Source organism: Rhinatrema bivittatum, chromosome 5 (genome assembly GCF_901001135.1).
Source record: "Rhinatrema bivittatum chromosome 5, aRhiBiv1.1, whole genome shotgun sequence".
Classification (NCBI taxonomy): Eukaryota; Metazoa; Chordata; class Amphibia; order Gymnophiona; family Rhinatrematidae; genus Rhinatrema; species Rhinatrema bivittatum.
The window spans coordinates 198,463,932-198,482,402 of record NC_042619.1 but is presented as its reverse complement, the minus strand read 5'-3'; the positions used below and the strand labels follow the sequence as shown (position 1 = coordinate 198,482,402).

The 18,471-nt window shown below is 45.7% G+C and overlaps 1 protein-coding gene across 1 annotated transcript in view; it reads right to left on the bottom strand.

Moving 5' to 3' along the window:
• Nucleotides 1-18,173, bottom strand: part of LOC115092409 (zinc finger X-chromosomal protein-like) — a 112,089-nt gene extending 93,916 nt beyond the window's left edge. Inside the window, exons 1-2 of the mRNA XM_029603242.1 lie at nucleotides 17,641-18,173; nucleotides 1,195-1,290 (exon numbers count right to left, since the gene is read on the bottom strand). The gene's annotated coding sequence lies outside the window, so the exon portion shown is untranslated. The remainder of the gene's footprint in view (nucleotides 1-1,194; nucleotides 1,291-17,640) is intronic.
• Nucleotides 18,174-18,471: the final 298 nt, after the last annotated feature.

Genomic DNA, 18,471 nt, shown 5'->3' with positions numbered 1-18,471 from the left:
AATAGCGCACACAGAAAAAGACTGAGGGGATTCATAAGATAGCAATTACTAGGTTTTTCTGAGCTCTGAGAAAGCTAGCCAGTGCCATTGAATGATATCAATCACTTTTGTGGCTGATTCATCCTGCTTGTCGACAGAGAATGTTTTTCTGTCCTACACAAGTGAGCTTCCTGAGAATAGATAAATATCAGTAGAAATTTAATTGTGTTGATCATCATGTTCTGATTTCAGATACTGTATCAGCAGCTTTCAAAAAACCCCAATAAATAGTTTCATCTCATTTGACTAGATTAATTTCCCCCTGAAAAATTAAAAACAAAGTGGGTTTTCAGATTTTTCCTTTATTTCAATACTAGGGCTAGTAGGGGGTCAATATTCAAATGTTTTAACTGGTTAACTTTAGGAATTAGCTGGTTAATTCTCTGCTTACAAAAATTTTCCACTACTGGCTAGATGAATTTAATCCACTAACAGGGTCAATCGCATTATGGCGTTTTCGCATGCGAAAAACACCATAATGCACGCGAAAAGCACCATAATGCATGGTGTGATGCAAATTTTTAAAAGGGGAGGGATTGGGGAGGAATCGGGGGAGGGATTTCTGAAAAAGTGGGCTGGCTTCGTGAAGCCATAATGCACGATATCGCACAGTTTTAATGCCGAAAATAACTACACCTTTTTCAATTGCATTAAGCTGTGCGATATCGTGCATTATGCCCATAACACAATTTGTGATTTTTCCGCAAATTCCATTTTGGGCATTTTTAGGCTGGGGAAGAGCCTGATATGTGGGAGGAGAGTGGGGGAAGGGTCTGAGATGAGTGGGGGGAGGGAGAGGGAGAGAGCCTCTGGAGGTGGCACCATATTAAGCAGCTATTTATGCTACTATAGGAGGCCCACCTAGTAACTCGGGGTGAGGTTTAGGTAGTAGTGAAGGGGTCAGGTGCCATTTTTACAAGCAGAGTGAGACGTACGAACAGAACAGTACACTCTTTTGAAGATTTGATGTCCTTCAGAATCAGGAAACTCACACAAAGAGTTAATTATGACTCAAGTGACCTTGTAACTAATGTTATTGTTACTGTACCTGTAAATCTGATTTCAATTTGATTGTAAAACGCCTTGGCCATTCTTAGAAAAAGGTGGAATATCAAATATTTATACATAAATAAATACTATGTCATATTTTCTTACCCATAGCATCAAAAAATGTGTTTGGCTCATGTGTCTGCAAATCAAGGTTAATGACATCTTCTTCCATCACTTTTAATTTGCATCAGTCACCAATACCTGTTAATGGTTAAAAAATAATTCTTATTCACAGAGAAAATTACATTTATTTATTTATTTGTTGAGTTTTATATACCGTCAGTCGGTAAAGCCATCATAACGGTTTACAAAATTTAAATTGTAACTCTTTTAACAATTGTGCAAAAGTATAACAATGTGCATATTAAACAGAGGTTAAACATTTCAAGTCCAGAAAGTATCATTAAGTGGGAGGAGGTTTGTTTGTTCTGGTTGGAGAGAAATTATTTTGAGGTTTTTGGATGAAAGCTCGATTGGGAGTTAGGATGTTCAGAAGTATGAAGGACAGTGTAGAATTTGAGGAACAGCAATGTTTTTAGGTCTTTTTTGAATGTTTTGAGGTTGGGTTGGGTTCTCAGATCTTTTGGTATAGATGTTTCTATAAACATACAACAGCTAGCATAGCTGGGTTTAAAAAAGGTTTGGACAAGTTCTTAGAGAAGTCCATAAACTATTAACAGATAGATTTTGGAAAAGCCACTACTTACCCCTGGGTGTTAGCAGCATGGGATCTAGCTACTGTTTGCTATCCTGCCAGGTACATGTGACCTGGATTTGCCACTATTGGAAACAGAATATTGGGTTTGATGGACCCCTGGTCTAACTCCTGATGGGGCTTGACAAAGGCCAATCGTACCTTCTGGCTCTCCTCGACATATCAGCAGCGTTCGATACCGTAAATCATTCAATCCTCATCAAACGGCTAACTGAAATCGGTATCACAGGATCTGCACTCATATGGCTCAAATCCTTCCTCAACAACCGGCACTACAAAGTCAGAATAAATGATAAAGAATCCCACCCCGTCCACTCCAATCAAGGAGTGCCCCAAGGTTCCTCTTTATCCCCCACACTATTTAATATCTATCTGCGACCTCTATGCCAGCTACTAGAAAGTCTCAACCTTACACACTTCATCTACGCCGACGACGTACAGATCTTAATCCCCATCACGGAACCCCTCTCCAGCACCCTAAACTTCTGGAACAGCTGCCTTCACTCCATCAACCTCCTACTCTCTAGTCTCAACCTGGTACTTAACACTTCCAAAACCGAACTCCTCATCATCACTCCTAATGAAAACAACCCAATCTTACCATCAACATCTCAAGTGAGAGACCTCGGGGCGATTCTGGACACTAGAATGAACTTCAAAAAATTCATTCACAACACCACTAAGGAATGCTTCTATAAGCTGCATGTTCTAAAGCAGCTAAGACCTCTCCTACACTTTCAAGATTATCGTTCAGTCCTCCAAGCCATATTATTTTCAAAGTTGGACTACTGCAACACGCTACTGCTCGGCCTCCCCGCCTCCACAACTAAACCTCTACAGATGCTGCAAAATGCAGCAGCCAGGATCCTCACAAATTCTCGACGTAAAGACCACATCACACCGATACTAAAAAACCTACATTGGCTCCCCATCCACTATAGAATACTGTACAAGTCACTGACCATCATCCATAAAACCATCTATCATCATTCCTCACTCCAACTAACAATCCCACTCGAACCCCATTCTTCTAACAGGCCGATTAGAGCCGCACACAAAGGAACTCTTCAGGCACCCCCTCATAAATGCGTCATGCACAAGTCCATACAAAAACGAGCACTGTCCACCGCAGGACCACAACTATGGAACACACTTCCCCAGGAACAATGTTTGCTCTCCTTTAGAAGGAAACTGAAAACCTGGCTATTCTCCCAAGCCTACCCCTGACAAATTGAAAAGAACTGTTTATGCTTGAACCACTTAGTTAACCATCCATGCTAATCAATTGGTGTATTATCTAGTTTTACTCTTAGGAGAACTCTGTTTAAACTAATTCTTCCTCTTTCAATTGTCCTGTTCTGTAATCCCTGTTCATTGTAACTTTCGCTCTTCTGGTTATTGGTTTCCCCTGGTTATACTGTAAACCGGACTCAAGACTTTGTCTTGAGCATCGGTATAGTAAAAGAATCTAAATAAATAAATAAATAAATAAATAAATAAACAAACAAACTCAGTATGGAAATTCTTATGTTTTTATGTTCTTACCTGTAGCACATAACGCTTGCAGACAAAATAGTCCTGAAGAAAGCAGAGTTGCTTACCTCTGAGCTTAGCAGAATGTCTTCACAAGTAAGTGACATCATCCGATGGAGCCCAGCCTGGAACTTTTATGTCCAAGTTTCTAGAACCTTGACTCTGCGTCACTGGGCATGCCCAGCATACCATTATGCCACATATCTACACAGATGCTTTTTCAGTCTTATTTCTAAGCCTACTGAAGGAGAAGCCAATTCCAAGGAGAGGCGGGAGGGTTTCATGAAGCTGACATCCTGCTATCCTCAGAGAACATCTGCTACAAGTAAGCAAGCAGGATGGCAGTCCTTACAAGTGGGAAATCCCTAGCTACAGACTGCCCCGAACAAAAAAAAAAAGGGGGGGGGGACACAAAACAGTGCCAACAGAAACAATTATTTTTGTTGGCAACAGGGCAGCCTGAAACAAAAACAATGGGCTCTAGGAGGAAGTGGAGTTGGATTCTCTACCTCAAAGAAATTCCACAAGACTGACTGGCCAAACTTACTGTTGCTTTGGGAGTCCCTGTTCAAACAGTAATGTGAATGTGTGAGCAAACTCCATGTCAAAGCTTTGCAGATCTCCACCAGGAAGAATGATCTTAGGTGAGCCACCAACACTACTATGGCTCAGACAGGGTGAGCCCTGACATGACCCAAAAGATTTAGGCCCTCCTGGGCATAATAGAATGAGATGCAATCTGTTAGGAAACTAGATAAAGTCTGTTTGAACAGGGCAATGCCCAGTTTGCTCATGTCAAAAGAAACAAAAAGCTCCAGGTAGAAGGCCAAGGCTCTTTTGCAGTCCAAACTGTGCAATGCTTGTTCATCTTGTTGGACATATGACCTATGAAAAAATGTCAGAAGGACAATTGACTCATTAAAATGGAATCGTGACACCACCTTAGACCTTTCTCCTTCAAAGCAGCACAGGGGCTACCAGATTGGAGGTGGGACTTCTCTACTATGTCCCTGAAAGCCTCCTCTATGATGAACCCTAGTAACTCCAGAACCCAGATGGTTTTGCACATTGATTCTGTGGTACCCACCTGCGAAGCACTCTTGACCAGCCAATTGGCCAGATAGGGAAACACATGTACCCTCAGTTCGCATAGGTGCACTACCACCACAACAAGGCATTTGGTGAAGACACACAGGACTGAAGTTAGGTCAAAAGGCAGTACATGATACTGAAAGTGTTGGTCCCCTACTATGAAGCTGAGATACTCCATATGACATGGGAATATCTCTATGTGAGTGTAAGCATCCTTGAGATCAAAAAAGTATAGCCAGGCCCTTTTTTGAAAATAAAAGGAATTAGGGGGGGCCCAAGAAAACCATCTTGAACTTTTCTCTTTTCAGAAACTTGTTCAAGGTCTTTAGGTCTAGGATGGAATGGCGTTCTCCTGTTTTCTTTGAAATCATGAAGTACTTCAAGCAGAGTCTTCACCTTCTTTCCCCTGGAGGAAAGGGTTCAACCACATTTGTCTCTAATAGGAAAGAGAGCTCCTTCTGAAGCAATTCCTGAAATTCCAACAGAGGTCCTGGGTCAATTTAGTGGAAATAGATAAAATCTGTACTCTTTTCATATAATGATGAGGACCCATGTCAAAGCTAAAGTTGGGCAAAGATTTAAGTAAAACCATCCTTCAGCATGGGTATAGTGTTGCAGGCCATGCTCTCTGTGATCCAGCCAAAACCCCATCCCAGATTTTGATTGGGGTGTTGGCTGTGGCTTATGGACCCTCTGCTGACTTGGGGGGGGGCACATGGTGCCTTTGTGAATGGTACCAAGGGGGTGAAGGATATTTCCTCCTAGGCTGAAAGGTATGACTCCTTGGCCCATGTTTGGGGACCTCCTGGCAGAGAAGAGTGGGTATGGAGTGACTGTGGAGAGCTGCTGAAGCATTGCACAGTGCTCACGGATCTGCATCACCATTTTCTTGACCTATCTCCAAAGACATTCTCCGGAATGCACAGCACTTCAATGAGTCTTTCCTGATCCTCAGGTAGGAGGCTCACAGCCAGACAAATCTGCTGGCACCAATCCCCACAGCAGAGACTCTCAATGCTGTCTCAAAACTATCAAAGGTTGAATGGTCCATGTATTTTCCACATTCCATTCTCTTTTCCACCAGTGACTGAAAGTTGTCGCACTACTTCTGAGGAAGCTGCTCTGCCACCTCTTGCATCTGCTTTAATATATTCCATATATACTGACCCATGAAGGGGCCATTGAGTATAGATAAACTGCATCCATTGGAGAAATTACTTACCTGATAATTTTGTTTTCCTTAGTGTATACAGATGGACTCAGGACCAATGGGTTATATGCTCCCCTGCTAGCAGATGGAGACAGAGTCAGGATTCAAAGCTGACGTCACCATAGATACACCCCTGCAGTGACCTAAGCCCTTCAGTATTCTCTTCAAAAGCCATTGTGGACATACTATTGAAAAAACTTGATTACAACTTGATTAAAAACGGATAACCATAACTATATTCAACCAAATAAACGCTGAATCTCAGAAAGATTATAGATGCCCTGATCTAGGAATTAGGCGACGGTTTAACCATAACCTCTTGGAATCGATATTCATTTCATGGACGATTCCTTTCACCATTCTTGGGCAGCCGTGGATGGGATGTTGAGTCCATCTGTCTGCACTAAGGAAAACGAAATTATCAGGTAAGTAATTTCTCCATTTTCTAGCATGTAGCCAGATGGACTCAGGACCAATGGGATGTACCAAAACTACTCCCAATCGGGGAGGGAGGCTGCTCGCAATCTGGTTAGCACTTCCCTTGCAAAGGCTGCGTCCTCTCGGGCCTGAACTTCCAGGCGATAGAACCTGGAGAAGGTGTGCAAGGAGGGCCATGTTGCCGCTCGGCAGATATCAAAGGCAAACAGCAGTTTAGTTTCTGCCCAGGATACTGCCTGAGCCCTAGTGGAATAAGCTTTAACCTGAAAGGGTAATGGCTTTCCTGCCTCTACATAAGCTCCCGTGACCACCTCCTTGATCCAGTGAGCTTTGGTAGCCTGTGAAGCTGGTTTGCCCTGTCTCCTTCCTCCATGAAGGACAAACGGTCCTTCTTGCGCACCGATTCTGAAAGTTTCAGATACCACACCAAAAGCCTACTGACATTTAAATGGCGGAGGAGGTGGTATTCGTCCATGTCCTTGTACCTATCTAGGGACAGCAACAAAATGGACTGAATCACATGAAATCCCAGGACTACCCTGAGCAAGAAGGATGGTACAGTACGAAGTTGTAATGCTCCTGGGGTAATCCGGAGGAATGGTTCCCGACATGACAATGCCAGTAGTTCAAAGATGGTGGCCGGAGGTGCTTTACCCCTTTTAGAAAACAGGCCATGTTCGGATACGCCAACAGGTGGGTCCCGTTCACCTCACCTCTGAAAAAGGAGAGAGCCACTACCTGGACCTTCAAGGAGTTAAGGGACAACACTTTATTCAAGCCGTCCTGTAAAAATTCCAGAAACAGAGGGATTTTGACCATCTGAGGGGCAACACCGCGTTCCTCGCACCAGGCTTCAAATACTCTCCAGACCCAGTCGTCCAAGTATGGGTGCACCAGGATTCCCTCTTTCCTCAATGCTGCCGCTATGACCACCATAATCTTGAAAAAAGTTCTGGGGGCGGTGGCCAGGCAAAAGGGCAGCGCCCGGAAACGATAATGGCAGCCCAGTACTGCAAAGCATAGGAAACGCTGATGTTCTTGCTGGATTGGAATACGAAGGTAGGCCTTGGAAAGGTCCAGGGAGGTTAAAAGCTCTCCTGGTTGTACGGCCATTATCACGGAGCGCAGAGTTTCCATGTGGAAATGGATTACCCGTAGGTGTCGTTTGCCATCTTGAGCTCCAGAATGGGGCGAAAAGAACCCTCCTTGAGTACGATGAAAAAGATGGAATAACGCTCCATAATTTCCTGGAGCGCAGGTACTGGGATTATAACTCTTAATTTGAGGAACCTTATCAAGGTAGACTCCACTGCCTGCTTCTTATGCTGGGAGTGGCAAGGAGATACCATGAACATATCCTGAGGAGTGTTGCAAAACTCCAGGGCATATCCTTCTTGTATGATACCCCGTACCAATTTGTCCGATGTGATCTCGACCCACTGCTGGTAGAATAGTTGACCCCCCTATTTCCTCGTTCCGTGGATGGGTCGGCAAAACTTCACTGGGGAGTTTGGGCTGAACCTGCCCCTCTCATGGGCTGTCGGCTCTGAAAGGACTGAGACCTTCCTGAGGACCGAGGCCTCTGAAATAGCAAGTTTCTTTAGAGCCGAAAGCATTGGGCACCCCTGGATCGACCCCTCATAGGTGAGGGGCTCCGTGACTGCTTTCTCTTATCTTCTGGTAGCCAGGGCCTGGAGACTCACCCCGCTTACTGGCCAGCTTTTCCAATTCGCTTCCGAAGAGGAGTGATCCCTTAAAGGGCATCTTTGTGAGGTTTGCCTTAGAGGTCGCGTCTGCTGACTAATTTCACAGCCACAGCTGTCTTCTGGCCGTTATCAATGAGGCCCCTCCTCTGGCCGAGGTACAGACTAGGTCAGAGCCCACATCAGCTAAAAAGCCAGTGGCAAGCTCCATAGCTTCTCTGAAATATGCCCCTGAGTCATCCACCTCTCTAGAGAGGAGCAGGCATGAGCGAGTCACCAGGGTGCAACAGGAAGCAATCTGTACTGTCATTGCTGTTGTGTCAAAGACCTGCTTAAGGATGGACTCCATCCGCCTATCATGCGCATCCTTTAAAGCTGCTCCTCCCTCTACTGGGATAGTTGTTCGCTTCGAAACAGCACAGACCAGCGCATCCACTTTAGGGAAGCACAGAAGATCTCTCACCGCCGGATCCAGTGGGTATAGAGCTTCTAATGCTCAACCACCTTTAAAAACACTCACTTCAGGGGCATCTCATTCCAAGTCAATCAACTCCTGGATGGCTTCCAGTACTGAAAAATAGCAAGAGGTTTTCCATAGACACACCAGAATGGGATTCTTCTTAGGTTCCGTCATGGAGGCCACCCCAGGAACTCCCAGTGTCTTCAGAGTCTGGGAAACCAGGGCCAGCAATTCATCTCTATGGAAAAAATGTAACATGGTTCAATATGGTTCTAAACCCGGAGGGATTTCTCCATCTTCCAAGGAATTTGGATCCCCTTCTTTGTCTGTGTTGTCTGAGTCCCTGCCAGGAAAATCCTTGGTGAGGAGAGACATGTCTCAAGGTCTGCCGATAGGGCTGGGAGAGGGAGGCCTTACCGGCTGTGGTTCCATCCAGACAGGAGCAAGTGAAGCAGACTGCGCCTGTACCAAGGCTTGAAGGCCTTAAAAAAAATTCCACCCAAGAGAAGACCACCAGGTCCATACCTAGCCCAGGAAGAACTAGAGTAGGTGCCACTGAATTTCCCTCTCCTACGGAAGTCCCAAACCCGGGATTATTCAGATCTGGGCTACTTCCAGTTAAGGTTGTGGCTGACCTATCCTCAGAATGGGAAGAACCGGGCTTGGAAAAGTCTGGGGAGGCCAACTCTCTTTGGGCCTCCTCACAATGCTGACATAAGTAAGAATCCAGGTCAGAATGAGTAGCCCCAATGTGACAAGCTGCGAAGAGGGAATGGCGCTTATGTTTCTTTGCTGCCAGAGTCATTAGAGACAGCAGTTGCGAATTCAGCCGGCTCGTGCTTGAAGACTTTTATATGCACAGATTTCGAACACGTAAGTGGGCCGCAGCGAGGCACATGCATAGCCCGTGAGCTTAAGAATTCTGCACCTAAGTAGTTGTGCACGTATGACTGTGCACAAAGTCGGGTGTGTACATATGTGTGCAATGTTGTGAACACAGCACATGCACAGAGCCGGCATGCACCGTGCATACTGACTCTGTATGGAGGGCAATGCAAGGTATACAAAACCACTCACAAGATGGCGCCAACTCGGTACACCGCATGGTATGCTAAGCCTGAAGCAGGGCCTAGCCCACTGGGAGAGGGGGGGGGGGGGGGGGTAGAGGGTTGCTCAACCTGCTCGGATGCCAAGCAAGGAGACTGGAGGAAGTCTTACCGAACCTCTTCAATGTCTCGAATCGGGAAATCCTCTTTTTTTTTTTTTACTTATCTGGGCTCAGCATTTACTAGCTGAGTACAAAGATGGCTTCCGGCTGCGAGGGAAGAGGGCTTTGGCCGTCCCCGCTGTGCTCGGCTTCCTGCACCCACTGCTTTTCAGCTGCTTCAGCAGCAAAGTCCATGCCAGGAGCCGGTTACTGGACCAAGGCACACCTCTGAGGGATCTCGGAAATCACCTCAGGAATTCTCAATTGGGGGAGGGACCTTTAGGTACCACTGCAGGAGAACGGGGCTCAATCTTTCTCCAATTTAAAGGTAGAATTTCTTCTTCTAAGAGTACAGTAATCCCGATATTTATTTTATTTTATTTATTTTTATTTATTAACTTTTATTTACCGACATTCGTGGAGCACATCATGCCGGTTTACAAAGAACTCAGGCGGGAAATACAATGAAACAATATAACAATATAACAATAACACATTAATAACAGAACCAAAAATCAGAATACAAAGAGAACCAAAGGAGCAATGATAACGGGGGGAGGAAGGGGGAGGGAGTGGTGGGGGAGGATAGGCAGGGGGCAGGGTATGGGGAGGGAGGGAGGGTATTCACTAGGATATAGTTTATTTAAGGGGAAACTGGAGGTGCAAAAGAGAGAGAGGTGTACTCGGGGAGATGATAACGGCCAGGAGGCCCAAGGATCTAGGGATGGCTGGGGGGGGAGAGGGGGTGGGGATGGGTCGAGCGAAGGGGGGGTAGGGGTAAGTGACAAGGGCAGGGGGGCTGGGAGGTGTGGGAGCGGGTGGAGAAAAGTCGGGCGGGTGGATCTGGGGGAGAAATTAAGTTTGGTTAGAGTCGGGGTAGGCCTGTCGGAAAAGCCATGTCTTGACTCCTTTCTTGAACATGTGGAGGGATGTCTCTTGGCGTAGGAAGGTGGGGAGGGAGTTCCAGAGGGTGGGGCCGGCGACGGAGAAAGCTCTTCCTCTGGTATAAGTTGAATGTGCTGATTTGAGGGACGGGGTGTAGAGAGTGCCTGTCTGGGATGTTCTTGTAAGGCGGTCAGAAGTGCGGAAACGTGGCATTTCATCGAGCCAGGTGTGATTGTATTTATGTAGGGAGTTGTGAAGGATGGTGAGAGTTTTGTATTGTGAGCGGAAGGAAATGGGCAGCCAATGTAGGTCTTTTAGTATGGGGGTGATGTGGTCCCTTTTACGCGTACCGGTTATGATTCTCGCCATGGAATTTTGAAGAATCTGAAGGGGTTTGATGGTGGTGGCTGGGAGTCCTAGTAGCAGGGAGTTACAATAATCCAACACCAACTGGGAGGCAAAGGGAGGGGGGATGCCTTCTTGAAAGAGGTATATCAATGGTTGACACCTGGACCCTTGGAGACTCGCACAGTTCCAGAGACCAGTGGCAAGCTCCATAGCAGTCACCGCAGCGCTCAGCTTCCTGCACCCGCTGCCTTTCAGCTGCTTCAGCAGCAAAGTCCATCCCGGGAACCGGCAACCAGATCAAGCAAACCTCTGAGGGATCTTGGAAATTGCCTCAGGAATTCTCAACTGAGGGAGGGACCCTTAGGTATCACCGCAGGAGAGCTGGGCTCGATCTTCACCAATTTAAAAGTAGAAATTTGAAGGTAAATTTTCCTCATCTAAAGAATACTGAGTTCCTGATAGGAGACACAATCTACATCTGCTAGGAGACAAAGAGATACTAAATACTGAATGGCTGAGGTCACTGCAGGGGTATATCTAGAATGACGTCAGCTTTGAAACCTGACTCCGTTTCCATCTGCTAGTAGGGGTGAACATAAGCCATTGGTCCTGAGTCCATCTGGCTACACGCTAGGAAAGGAAACTTAGAAAAAATGACCAAAAAACCCTTCTAAGACACTAAGAGGAGAAGAAATAAAACTGCAGAGCCCTGCAATGAATGAACCTGCCAACTTTGCGGAAAAATAAAACAGCAGAAGCTGGAAAGGAACCACCACCAGTAAAGTCCATGGAAAAAAAGAAACTGAATAGGCCTCTATGTGGATTTGTGGCATAATGCCCAGTGAGGCACAAAGTTCTAGAAACTTTGACATAAAGGTTTCGGGCTTTGCTCCATCAGATGATATTACCCACTTGTGAGGACTGCCATCCTGCTTATGCCTGGAGAAAAATGTATTTTTGAAGACTGTGATATCTTTTATAAGAACAATTTAAGAATTATCCAGAGATAATGCTGTATAAGAAATTTTCAGACCCGATAGGCCATTTGAAATGGTTTATGTTAGTCCAATAAAAAGTAACAAAACTCTTATAAACATCTGTGATATTAGATGCATGTTATGTTTAAACATTCTTTTTTCTCTCCCTATTTTTAGTCTGCCTTCCCAATTCTTTAACTCTAAGGAGCCCTCATCATTATCGTTTGACGAACTCATTCTCTTTAAGCTGCTTTCGGTTCTTTCATCTTTTTCTCCTATGTTTATGTACTAACTAAAACGCACCATTTTTGCCTAAATAGCATTCCAGCCTCCATGAAAGCATTGGGGTGACCTACACAGAGTAGTGGTTATAACTTTGAATAGAAGCGGTACAAAAGCATTAGGTTTTCAACAAGTTGGGGTTTCAAGAAGTTGGGGTGACCTTCAAGTAGGGACAAAAGATAAAACCCAAACTTCAGTGAACATGTTGAGGCTGCAATTTATTTATTTATTTTTACTACAGGCTTTCTAATATGGGTTACTGTGGAGATTAATACAAAGCTTAGTAGTAAGACAGAGGAGGGTCCTGAGGTTGACAACAAAATTGAAGATGACAAGATCTGAAATGGCCCTCCAGTAAAGATGGGCACTATAAGTACCTGGTGATGCCATTAAGACTATGCAGTGCAACTGCAGTCTTCCAGTCTATGGTCAACAAAATGATCTACTAAATTCTCATGTCCACATCTTTTAAGATGATATCCTCATCTTCTCACGCACTTTGGCCCAACATCGGGTGCATGTCAAACAGGTGCTCCAAAGACTTCAAGAAAACTACCTTAACGCTAAGTTCAAGAAATGCACCTTTGAGCAAGAGGAACTACTCTTCCTTGGGTATATTGTCTCAAATCAAGACCTGTGCATGGACTCTGAGAAAGTGAAGGCTATCCAGGAATGGCCACAACCCAGAAGACTCAAGGCCTTACAATTCCTTGGATTCACTAGTTATTATTGACAGTTTATTCACAGCTATTCTACAGTAGTTGCACCACTCACTTCCCTCACCAAGAAGGGCTCAGACACCAAGAACTGGCCGGAAGAGGCCACTGAAGCGTTTGAACACCTCAAATAGGCCTTTCTCAAGACTCTGTTGCTAGCAACCTGATCCCCACAAACCCCTCATCGTGAAGATAGATACCTTTGCCACTGGTGTGGGAGCCATCTTCTCTCAAAACAATGAGAAGGGAACGCTCAAGTCATGCTTTTTTTATTCTAAGAAGTTTGTGCCTATAAAGAGAAATTACTCCATTAGTGACAGAGAATGTCTGGCGCCACTTGCTGAAGGGAGCATATTCCATTACAATCTACACAGATCACAAGAACCTGCAATACCTCCTGCAGGCCCAACAACTGAACCCCAGACAAACACGCTGGCCTTTATTCTTCAATTGTTTTGATTTTTTCTTTAAATACTGACCCTTTGAAAAGATCCAGTGCACAGACGCCTTGTCCCGCTCCCCTGAGCCAGAGGACATTCAAGAGCCACCATGCCACATCCTTGATCCCGCCAGAATCCTAACTGCCGCAGCAGCTCCAGTACCTCCTGGGAAAACCATACTCCCCAAAAGACTCCGGGAGAAAGTACTCAGGTGGGCACACAACTCAAAGTTGGTTGGTTATCCCAGCACAACTAAGACATTTGAGCTGATCACGTCACTACTGGTGGCCTCAAGTCAAGACGTACGTCTGTCATTATGTTGTATCCTGACGCAACCGTGCAGCCAGTAAATCCACGCGTGCACACCCCTGGGGACTTCTGCAACCACTACCAGTCCCGGAGAGGCCATGGACCCTTGTGGCCATGGATTTTATTATGGACCTGCTCACTTCTAATGAGAATACCACCATCTAGGAAGTGGTAGACAGGTTTTGAAGATTGCTCACTTTGTACTACTATCCAGTCTCCCATCTGCTCCTGAACTGATCCATCTAATCAATTTACATATATCTTTCATCTCCACGGTCTAGCGGAGCGCATACTTTCAGAGGCGACCAATTCACAGCCAAATTTTAGCGGAATCTTCCAAAAGTTCCAATCTTTCTGGATTTCTCTTCTGCCTATCATCCACAGACCAACAGACAGACAGAACGTACTAAACAGATTCTTTAAACCTTCCTAAGCGGCATATGTGAATGAAAGATAGGACAACTGGGCCACAACAATCATATTGGGGAATCCACAGATTCTTCCCTGTTAAAGATAGTCTATGGTCAACTTCTTCGGATACCTCTAACAATTTCATCAACTGTACCAAACTCCACAACATAAACCATTGGCCAAGAACTTAAGGAGCTCTGGGAATGCATCCGTCAGTTATAGCAACACAACAGTACAAAAGTCAAGCAGACAAGAAGTCGGGAGACATAGAACCTTTGACTGAAAAACCCTTCAACCAAATTCTTGCCACAGTTCATCTGACCATTCCCAGTCATGCGACAGAATGGACTTGTCTCCTATGAACTTAAACTCCCCTTTGACTATAAGGAAACACAACACAGTCCATCTTTCACTACTAAAGCCTCTACTGCTGTCTTAACCGTTCTGCTCCATTCCAAGTAAAAAGTGGGCCCTGCCAATCAAAACCTGTCAACCTGCAACAGGGAGTCCCCCAAGGCTCCGCACTATCCTCCACCATGTTCAATATATACCTTTTACCCCTCTGCCAACTGCTATCAAAACTCGGCCTCCCACACTTCATATATGCTGACGATGTTCAGGTCCTGATTCCTGTAACCGACACCTTACCTATGGCCCTAAAAACTTGGGAAACCGCTCTAGCAGCCATCAGCCCCCTACTCGCCAACAATTATTTAGCACTCAATGCCTCCAAAAAACGGAGCTCCTCTTCATCTCACCCCCTCACAACAACCACTATTCCACCCTACACCCACCCCTCCCCATCCCCGAATTCGCTCAACAAGTGCGAAGCCTTGGTGTTGTTCTTGACAACCACCTTAACTTGAAGAAATTCATTAACTCAACATTGAAAGAGGGTTTCTTCAAGCTCCACACACTCAAAAAACTGAAACCCTTACTCCACATGAACGATTTCCGCACAGTCCTGCAAGCTACCATTCTTGCCAAGCTTGACTATTGTAATGCCATCCTCCTAGGCCTCCCAAAAAATGCCCTACGGCCCTTACAGATGCTCCAAAATTCAGCAGCACGCATACTCACCAATGCCCACCGAGGAGATCACATCACCCCCGTCCTCCAGCATCTACACTGGCTGCCAATCAATTCCAGAATCATTTACAAAACACTCACACTCATCCACAAAACCACCTACAACCAAGACATGTCATGGTTCAAAGATCACCTCCGACTCCGCCCCCATAACAGACCCACCAGGGCACAGCACCTTGCCATGATGCACACTCCCTCTCCAAAGCTGTCCAAACTTAAATCCACCAAAACACGTGCCCTCTCCCTAGCCGGACCCACCCTCTGGAACAGAATGCCCCCAGACCTAATTCCCTTCATGAACGATGGAACCTTGTACCTCAAAGTTCATTAAGCGCTAGCCCGCTTACCTTATTGTATTATATTACTAGTTTTCTGCCATCCTAGGCCTCTCTTTCTTGCTGATTAAGCCTCCAAGTTTCACCTACCTTGTTGAATGCAACTTTTGCCGCCTCCGTTCATGTCTATTTATCTATTTATTTATTTTTGTTTCAGTTTTTCTACCCTGTTCGATGTAAACCGATCTGATATGGTCATTACCATGAAGGTCGGTATAGAAAAAGTGTTAAATAAACCTGCGCTTAGAATCTTGTCAAAAAAGATTCAAACAGAACCTCAAGACCTGGCTCTTTAAACAGGCTTTCACCTAATCCCTTCTCACAATCCCCCAATTACCACCCTCTCTCCTCCTTGAATATACTATCACTCTACCCAGTATGATCCAGCTTGTTCCCCCCTCACCCATCCACTTTCCTATTACATCTGACCCTGTCCATATCACCTGCCACCTTTCCCTCACTTCTTCCATTATCTCATCCAGGTATTTCTCATCTCAGATAACTTCCCCTCCCCTGGCTTAAGTCCGATTTCCTATTACATTTGTTACTATTATGCCTTGCTACCCTCATTTAACTTAACCGCCTCAACATAATCCCTGTAAAAGTTCTTCCCGCCATCTATTCCAAATATTCATGCTTATTTTGAATTATCGTTCTCTTTATAACCAGTTAGCTATATAGCATGTTGTGTTACTTGTTCAAACTTATCACGGTTTACATTATTTACTTTATTTACTTTCACTTTGTTACTTGTTCTCTGTAAAGCCTGTTGCAGTTTTAGTTTTCTGTGAACCAAGATGATGTTCCCAACGTATCCCGGTATATAAAAACACTTAAATAAATAAATAAATAAATAACGTGTAACAAAATAGGGTGAAAAATCAGTAATAAGTGAATAATTTTTTAAAAACCCAGAGCTTTGTTTTTGGTGAAAATCATTGTAAACATGAAAATGGTGATCCCTACCTACCAAAGGATATAAGCAAACTGAAGGTGCTCAGAAAAAGGTTACCAAAAACACCAGAGGCTGCAAAATGTTTTTTTTTTTAGTGCGGGGTAGTGTGGGGTGGGGTCAAGCTGATTAAGCTCCACCCCCTCCTGTTCCCATCCCCTATCTTTCTTGCCCATCAACAACAGGAGGCTGAGAGCAGTGGTACCTGACACAACTGCTGCTTTGAACCAGCTAGCTGTACAGAATCCTGTGCTGTTTAAAGTAGCAGAGGTAGAAGTCATAATCAATACAGTGCTGCTCGCCTCCTGCTGGTGCATGCTCTACACGACCTAAGATCTCTCAACAGCAATTCTAAGGGAAGGGCCATATTTTGGACGGTATATCCCCTATGGCCACCCTAATACAATGTCTGTGTACACCAAAAGCTGTATAAGACTTCATTGAAACACCTACATGTATATAATTTATACCGAGAAAGGAGAGAATATGATACAGTCATATACCTGAAAGCTATAAACAACGCACAAGCAACAAACCTTTTTCAATTGAAAGGAAGTTCCAGAACAGTAGATTTTGACATAACGCTTCAGTAAAAGGAAAATTAACCAGAGAACAGAAAATAGGATCAATGCAGCGAGCTAGGGGGGGAATTAAGTGGGCATACTTAGATGGATGTTCAAACTCCGATACACCAACTTAGAACGGCTGTTAAAGTAAAGGAATGTGAGTTGTCTTTTTATTATTATTATTTAAATCACAGATCAGCCCCTTTACAATAGGTGAGAAGGCCTTTAGCTTCGCAATACTTGACAATAGGAAACTCCTAAGATTAGAAAAGAACTTAGTTTTATGGGGGTCTAAAGTCTCTTCTAGGACCTGTGAAAGCCCCAAACAATACACAGGAAACGTGTAAAACCCTTGCGTGCGGGGGCCTATAAAAGTTGTGAAGGCGGGAATGGCGACTCGGTGCCCTGCTATAGAGGAAGGAAGGGAGAGAGGGCTCCTCCCTGAGGCCGCAGAGGTCCAAGCGCAGCAGGACAAGATGGCGGCCAACGCCCGGCGCCATCTTCTTTCCATACCGCCCTGCCACCCGGTGACCGAGTAGCATAGATCCTGCCCCAACCCCACCTCCCAGATCCGATGACCGCCGGACGAGCTGGGCTAGGCTAGATTAGGCCGCTCTGCCAGCTCCCGCCACACGCTTCCGTTTGCTTCCCTTCCCCCTCCCTGGCCTAGCTGCGGCCTCTTCTGGGCCTGATCGGGCAGCGTTCAGCTATACACCCTGGAGCCAGCACCACCGAGGGGCTGCGGGGGAGGAAGGCGAATAGGTAAGGGCGGCAGCGCGGAAGGCTGCTCTCCTGTGGCATTGGCGGTCAACGCCGGCAGTAGCGGGGAAGCCGCGAGCACCACCGCCCTGAGCGCGCGGCGCGGCCCGGCCCCGGGTCTTACCGTGCTGCGGGGGCGCGGGCTGGCCTGGTTCCCGCGCTCGCTGCAGGCCTGGGCGTGTGTACCGGTGTGGTAGAGCACAGCATCCGCTCGTCCGGAGCCTTGGCGCTGGGGCTCTGTTTTCGGCGGGGCGGAGAGGCGCGAAGGGAGGGGCCGGGCTGATCTCCGGGATGGGGCCGCCGTCAGCACGTCACGTCACTGCCCGAGAGCCCCAGGAAAATGCGGAAGGGGCACGGCGAGAGGCGCCGCCGGCCGCGCAGGCCACAGTTCGGGCCTGAGCTCGAGGAACATCTGAGGGGATGGGAGCCGGGCCGCTCCTCGCCGTTCGTCTTTGAGGCTTTATTTTACACAAACCGTGATTGTTGTGCCTGTACTTTTTGCTTCTTGCTGTGTGGGAGGCTGGGGGTCGCTTTTCCTTTCCCCCCCCCGTGAGTAATATAACTAGTGAGAACTGTTTTTTATTCTTTTCTCTGTATTCTACTTCGTATTGTCCTGACAGCATGTTTATAAATAAAGTTTCTTGAGCCTGAATATGAATTTTTCAGATGGGAAACAGGAGGCAGAAAACGCCAGATGTCTACAGTTTTTTTGGTTTATAATTCGAGCAACTCTACCTAAGGCCCGGTGAGAAAATAATTCAAACAAGTTGTTAATTCAGACAAAAATACCCCTTCCTTTGAAATGTCTGTGTACAAATGCCACTAGTCTTAAATAAATAAATAAATGGGAGAGCAAAAATACATAGCACTGAATGACGAGGTAGATGGAAGTGGGATCGCAGAGACTCGGTGAAAGGATGATAACCAGTGGGACACTGTGATACCAGGGTCCAAG